Source organism: Rhinatrema bivittatum, unplaced genomic scaffold (assembly GCF_901001135.1).
Source record: "Rhinatrema bivittatum unplaced genomic scaffold, aRhiBiv1.1, whole genome shotgun sequence".
Lineage (NCBI taxonomy): Eukaryota > Metazoa > Chordata > Amphibia > Gymnophiona > Rhinatrematidae > Rhinatrema > Rhinatrema bivittatum.
Window position 1 is genome coordinate 115441 of NW_021820772.1, and position 7696 is coordinate 123136.

Genomic DNA, 7696 nt, shown 5'->3' on the forward strand with positions numbered 1-7696 from the left:
TTAGTTTTAATGTGCCCCATGCTAACTTCATGGAGTGCCCCCTAGTCTTTCTACTATCCGAAAGAGTAAATAACCGATTCACATCTACCCGTTCTTAGACCTCTCATGATCTAAATCAGAGCTTCATGCCATTTTAACACTTAACAAGAGGGCATGAGAGCGCGAGTAGGTAATTAGCAGTGAATTGCAACATTTTATCATGAGTTGCATTAAGCTGTTGAATATTAATGAGCTTCTTTGCATGCATTCAGATTGTGAAACAGCACATTAATTTGGTGCACTTGCACCTGATAGTGTTCTGCATTACCAATAATGTGTGATAATGTATTTCTGTCATGTGTTAAGTACTGATTTGAGCATTTAACATGCATTAATACATTATCCACAGCTTCCGTAAATAGATCCCCAAGTTTTCTACTACTGTTTTGGACAAGATCAAGATGACTCTGGTTGTGACATATGCACCAAAATGTCACTTAGAGCAGAAGGATAGGTCCCATATCTTCCTTGCCCAGGAACTAAAGTCCAGTTCTTCTAGTGTTGAAGGCTTAACTGAAGGACGTTGGTGCCTCTTTCAATCTCTTCAGCTTCTCCATATGAAGATAGGTCCAGAAACTGAGAAGAATCTTACTCTTTCTAAACTCTTGAGCATGGAGCAGACGTCAGTCAGTGCTGAGCCTTCTGTAGAGGCTTCAGAACATCGATGAAGCTTTTTGATGCATGATTCCAAGAGCTGGAGATGCAGGAGCTGCCGCACTAACCAAAGTGACTGTGTCTGAAGGTGGGCTTTGCTTCCTGGGCACACACTGTCAAAGGTCCAGGGTGAGGCCTTTTGACAGGCAACTTCCAAAAGACCAATGGAGGTTTAAGCCTCCTGAATCCAGTGTTGTTATCGACAGTTTTCAAGGCAGATGGATAGGAGGATTACCCAAGGTGATGGCTTGACTCATCAGCCAGGCTGTGTTCTCTGCATCAATCACCTTACTTCTGCTCAGTGTATTGAATGATCCACCCCACCACCATTTGGTGCCAGGCATATCTGTGTGATAATATACAGACCTCCATCGCAGGGAGAAGAAATGGATGGAGATTTAGTGGAGGGTATTCACAAAATTGCTATGAAAGAGGAGTTGCTATTGTTAGGTGATTTCAGTCTGCCGGGTATTGATTGGACATCCTCGCTCTGATGACTTCTAGAAGCAGGGAGATTCTGGATTCTCTGCAGTCCTGCAGGGGTTAGGGTGATAATGTGCCTGGTGGTACGAATGGGGAGGGTATTTCTGGGGTTGATCATCAGTAGGTATTCCATTCCTTATTTTCAGATTAATCCACAATGCCTCCCTTTCCCTTTGAAGACTGTCATGGGTACAAAGTACCCCACAGATTTCTGCACATGTGTTTTTTTTACTGGTAGAATTTTTGTGGACAATCACTATCACTATAGTCTTCCCCAGAACACAAGAGATTTCTACCCATAAAATTCGATTGTGCTGCTCAAGTACCTAACCTGGAAGGCAAACATTTTTGGTGGGCAGTCACTTTCAAACCCACAGAATAACTGTACTGTAGGTGCTAGCAACTTATCCAAACTTATACTAAATTTCATTATAATAGGATAGTTGCTCTGCATGCATCCTAAGTTCCCTGCCTATGGTTCTATCAAACTTCCAACGTAATCAATCATCCTGCCAACATTTTTCAGTAGAACACATATACATAAAGGGGAAAAGGCCCTTCATTTCTGGGACTGCAAGTGAGCAGTCCACTTTCTGTCTGGAGCAGACGCAAGCACAGAATGTCCATGCTGCTTTTTATTTCTTTTGACCCCAATAGTCCTGGAATTGTGGTGACAAAATGCACCATTTCTAATTGGGTAGCAGATTGCAGTTTCTTCTGTTATGCCCAGGTAAGCTTAACCTTAGAGGTGTATTTCAAGGCCCATAAAGTAAGGATGTCATGGCAGCAGCATTCGCCATCCAATGCCTGCCCCCCACTGTGGAGATTTGCAAGACTGCAGCCTGGCATTCAATCCACAAATTCACATCCCACTACTGTCTGGACATAACCAGGCAGTGGGATTGTAGAGTCTGATTGCCCATTCTCCATGGTCTTTATGATGGAGAGAGCCTAACGACATCCCCTTTTTAGGGTGACAATTTTCTGATTTCTTCTCTATTGGTTTTTTAAATTGAAATAAAAGACAAAACAGAAAAGGAGATTTTTCTCAATAAAATATGTCCTACTTTGAAACTGCTTCTTGTCATGTCCCCTTTTTCGTTGAGTACACTGGGAATTTAATGCAGTGATTAAAACGAACCTGCTTGTTTTAAGAGAAAGCAAAGTTGCTTACCTGTCCCCGGTGTTCTGTGAAGATAGAAGTTTACTGTCTCACTCACGAATCCACAATTCTCTCTTTTGTTCTTCCCCCCAGTCAAAACTACGTAATGTGCTCCATTGACGAGCTTGATTTAAATTAGCCGTAACTAGCGGGTGACATCTTCTAATGGCACTGACACGGATCCAGCTCCCAGAGTTCCCATGCTGCGTGGGAGTTCCTGTGTGCGGGTGCTGCCTCATGAGCCTCCCAGTCTTTTTCCATCTGAGGTACCACATAGATGGACTTCCCAGTCCCTCTCAATGTTTTCCTTCATTTCACTTTTTGCTTGAAGTTGCTAGTTTGGCAGTTTTATTTTTTTCAATGTTGTCTAGGCAGCCCTTCAAAAAAAATCTTTTTTTTTTTTTTTTTAAGAACTGAAAGTTAAAAATGGAGAAACTGAAGGTAAAGAAACCTTGCAGTTAGCAGGTTCAAGGTCTGCAGCTGTGGGTGTGTATGTCTCGCAGGACCAGCCACACGGACTGCTAAGTCTGCCTGGGTCCAGATCATGAAGCTCCAAATTGCTTCAGTTGTGGCAGGATATCTCCCTGGGTGCTCAGACTTGCACCTGTCAATATGTCTAAATCCTCCTGTGGAGCCACTTCTGTAGGCCTTCTTCCCTTCCCATTCAGTGCCAACCAATTCCAGTTATGATAGTGGTAATTGACAGACCATGAACTTCATTCATGTAGGCAACCAAACCATCTCCAAATGGGAATAACTTGTGGTCACTGAGCTAGACTGAACCAGTGCCAAGAGGTGAAGGACTGCATAAATCCATTCCTCTACCTGAAACCACCCAATTCCTCACAAACGGTACATTAAATGGAATAATAAAATCTTTTTATTTAAATACGACGAGCAGGTTCATTTTTAGATTTTGTATTTTCACTAGTTGGAGTTTCATACATTATGAGGGCAGTATTCAGAAGCGTTTGTCCAGCTAACTGTTAAAGCAATGATTGGTCTCTTCGTTGACCGCTATCAGTGAAGAAAGTACTCAATAAATTAACGCTAAGTACTGGCAGCTGTCAGAATATCTGCTCTCAATATTCTGCAGATTGGGAGCAGGTAAGATCCTCTCCTGCTCTGCTTTTGGGATAGTGGTGGGGGTAGAAGGTGATTTTGGGGAACATTTGTTTTAAATGTAAGGGTTGAGGGAGGGGGGGTGATCAGTGTTGCTGCTGCAGGGCAATTTTAAATTATATTGTAGGGAGTAGGAAGATGCAACCATTTTTATTCATATTAGGGGTGGGAGGCAGGGGATCAACTGCAGCTCGACAGCTAGTTTTTTAACCATTTGTTAGCCAGCTAACTTTAGGCCTGCAATTTTTCTGACTAGAACAACATTTTATATTCATATTGGGAGGCAGAAGGGGAGATTGGCTGCTTCTTAGAGGCTAGGGGTTTTTGGGGGTTTTTTTTGTAAATATTCAGTAAGCTGGTAAGCAGTAAATTTAACCAGATAACTTTATTCAGGTAACTATACTCGAGTTACTCTTCCCTAAATGCAAAATGATGCACTTAGGGAAAAGTAACCCAAATAATGGCTACACAATGCAAGGTTCCACATTTAGGAGTTCACCGCTCAGGAAAAGGATTTAGGTGTCATCGCTGAAATTACATTGAAATCTTCTGCTCAGTGTGCAAAAGCAGCCAAGAAACCAAATAGAATGCTAGGGATTATTAGGAAAGGAAGGGAGAATAAAACAGAGAATATCATAATGCCTCTGTAGCGCTCCATGGTGCGACCTCATCTTGTATATTGTGTGAAGTTCTGGTCACCACATCTCAAAAATGATATAGCAAAATTAGAAAATGTCCAGAGAAGGACCACCAAAAAGGGAATGGAATGATTCCCCTATGAAAAAAGGCAAAAGAGGTAAGGACTCTTCAGCTTGGAGAAGAGATGGCTAAGGGGAGATATGATAGAGGTCTATAAAATAATGGAATGGAACGAGTAAAGTTTAATCAGTTGTTTACTCTTTTTCAAAAAGTACAAAGTCCAGGGGGATACACAATTGCTAGGTAATACATTTAAAACTAATAAGAGAAAATCTTTTTTGTTTTTCAGCGCATAATAAGCTCTGGAATTCATTGCCAGAGGATTTGGTGAAAGCTGCGTTTAAAAATGGTTTGGACAAGTTCTTGGAGGAAAAGTCAATTAACCATTATTAAGGCAGAGTTGCAGAAATCCACTGCTTATTCTTGGGATAAGCAGCTTGGACTCTGTATACCCTTTGGGATCCTGCCAGGTACTTGTGACCTGGATTGGCCACTGTTGGAAACAGGATACTGGGCTTGATGAACCTTTGGTCTGACCCAGTCTGGCAAGCCTTATGTTCTTCTGAGTATATTCAGACCATGTGGTCATCAGCTGAATATTGGGACAAGTTAGCTAGGTAAACATGACCAGCTAACTTTTCTGCTCACTAGCTTTTCAAATATTGACTGGATAGTTATAATTTGTGCCTTTTATTTTTTTTTAGAGGAAAATGTAATGAAGAAAATGTGTTCTGCATTAATATTCTAATAGATAATGAAACCTCTTAAATAACTCGTGTAGGCTGATGATATGGGATTGTAGCTAGTTATTTACCAGGTTTTTGTATTTTTTAAGACATCCTTCAGTGGGAGGAAAGTATACGCTGGTGCCATTTGATCCTCTTCCCCGTTACCCTCTTTCATTAGGGGTTGCTGATAGGAGCTGTCATTCAACAGCTGGAAAGTCCACAGCTCACATACACAGGCCACCTGGAAAACACTGTAGGCTGAGCTGAAGCTGAAGTCCACCCATATCACTGAGAGAGGGGGGGAAGGGAGGATGCCTCCATATGGCGAGATAAAGATATTTTTTTTTGTGATGGTTTAAGAATACAGCAGGCAAATGAGTAATACGTGAGGATGAGTCAGGAAGAGAATATGACATGACTTGTCTAGAAGGCAAAAAAAGGAAATCATAAAATGTATTATTTCAAAATGTAGTCACTCACAGCTTTTTTGTAGTAGTACTGTAAATAAATGAAAATTATTTTTTTTTATCTCTTATTGCACATCAGCAAGCCTGATAACGTGCTCATTTATTTTTCAAACTGAGGCCGTCTGGACTTTTCAATCATTTGCGGTCTAAGAGTGTCAACAGCGTCCAAAAAATATATTGTATCTAAAAAAATTTTTTTTTAATTTTTAGATACTATATTTTTAATTTTTTTAATTTTTAGATACTATATATTTTCTGGACACTTTTTAAATTTTGGACACTGTTTTTTAATTTAAACAAATGAGGCACATTGTCAAGCTTGCTGATGCATCATATAAGAGATAAAGAATACTTTTCATTTATTTACAGTACTACTACAAAAAAGCTGTGAGTGGCTACATTTTGAAATAATACATTTATGATTTCCTTTTTTTTGCATTGTATTGTAGGGTGGAAATCAATTTGGGCTCTTTTCTTTTGATGACTTGTCTAGAACCATCCAGTCCATACCCAGCATAGTTCATTTACTGGTCATTAGAAACATTACATTATAGTATCTTTAATATTTTTAATTTAATTTTAAATTAACTATTTAAATTCTGCTTTTCTGGGATATGTGTTTTAAACAAATTTAATAAAACAATAAAACAAGTCTTTTGAAAGCCATTTAGAGTGCTGGATTATTATCATTGTCAAAATTTTGAAAATAAATAAATTGAAATGCATAACTAACCTGCTGGCTGAGACAAGCATATCTATTTGTATAACTGCTGGAGTATTATGACTAATTTGCAGCTACATTGGGTTATCAATAAAGGTTCATTAAGCGAGAACTTTAGATCAGATTGCTAATTCATACTTATTCAGGTTTTTGTATGCTTTCTTAAGTCTTAGAACCCTGATATTGGGAAATAAAATTTATTCTTTTACTCAAATCATGATTTTATGTTGCTCTGTAAATATTTGTTATCCTTCTCTATGCCACGTGTATTCATGCTACCTTACACGACTCCCTATCTCCCCTGAAACAGCAGTACATTTTTTAAAAATGTGTATGCATACAAAGAGTATCATGTTCTTTGCAACTTCTCTACTCTTGACTAAACATCACTACACTGTAGTCTCACCTGTCACTTTAACCTCCAACCAAAGCTGGACCCTTAAACAGGCTTCCAATATATCTGGGTTTGACAGTTTCTAAAGAAAGTCCTTTTACCATGCTGATGTCTTGCCCTTCAATTTCTCACTCATATCTGCCCTTTCCCAAATGATTACACCCAATCCCTCTTCCACAGCCGTGCATTCAACCATCAATATCCATGCTCAGTCTTTTCTTAATCTTTTCAACTATCTACACCCTTCTGCCCATCTCTTGATACCTAGAACCTTGCCACTGTCTTTAAAGATATTTTCTCCAGTACCACTCTTTTTCCCCCTATGTTCCCCCTATTTTCTTTCCCTCTGCCACTGAATCCATTGCCATTTTACAAAAGCTAATCTCTCTTGCTCATCCTACTATCTCCACCTTATCCCAATTCTTGTAGCTTTTCTGTTCTTGAACTGATTTTGTATTTATTTATTTTATTTAAAATATTTGTTACCCTCCCTTCCTACATTCAGGGCAGAGTACATACATAATTGTTAATACATAAATAAAGCATATGTAAAAGAAGTAATCAAAACTTAAAATCACAATAAAAATGTATTAACAAAAACATACACAGACCAAATTATCAAAACTTTAAAATAAAAAAACAAGTAAAATAAATACAAATAAAATAAAAATAAAACACTGTAAACAAACTTACAGAATAAAAGTGGCCAGGTGTATAATTTAGGGAAAACAGTGGAGTTTATATCATTTGTCTGATTCAAGAAGGCTTTCTAAAATAAATACATTTTATGCTTTCCTGAAAAATGTTTTTTTCAGTAAGATTTCTTAATTCAAATGGGATCTGCAGATGAAAATGTGCATTCTTATGTTTCTTCTAGGTGGATAGCTCTGGGAGAGGGAACTTCAAGGAGTAGTTGAGAGGAGGATCTTAATGTTCTAACAGGAGTATGAATTTTAAGAATGGATGTATTCCAGGGAGAATGAATATTGTAAGTTAACAGAATGTATAATTATTGCTAACTTAGGGCCTCATTTTCCAAGGAGTTACCGCATGTGATAATTCTGCAAATTTTTTAATTTTGTATTCAGGGGGTGGAGCAAATGTAAAGTAGGGGAGGATTTATTGTGTGCCGCGAAGTTAGCGTGGCTTCTAATGCGGCCAATAACTACATCTCTTTCATTTGTGTTATGTGCTACAGGTTTATTGCAGTTCACAATGTCTCCTGAC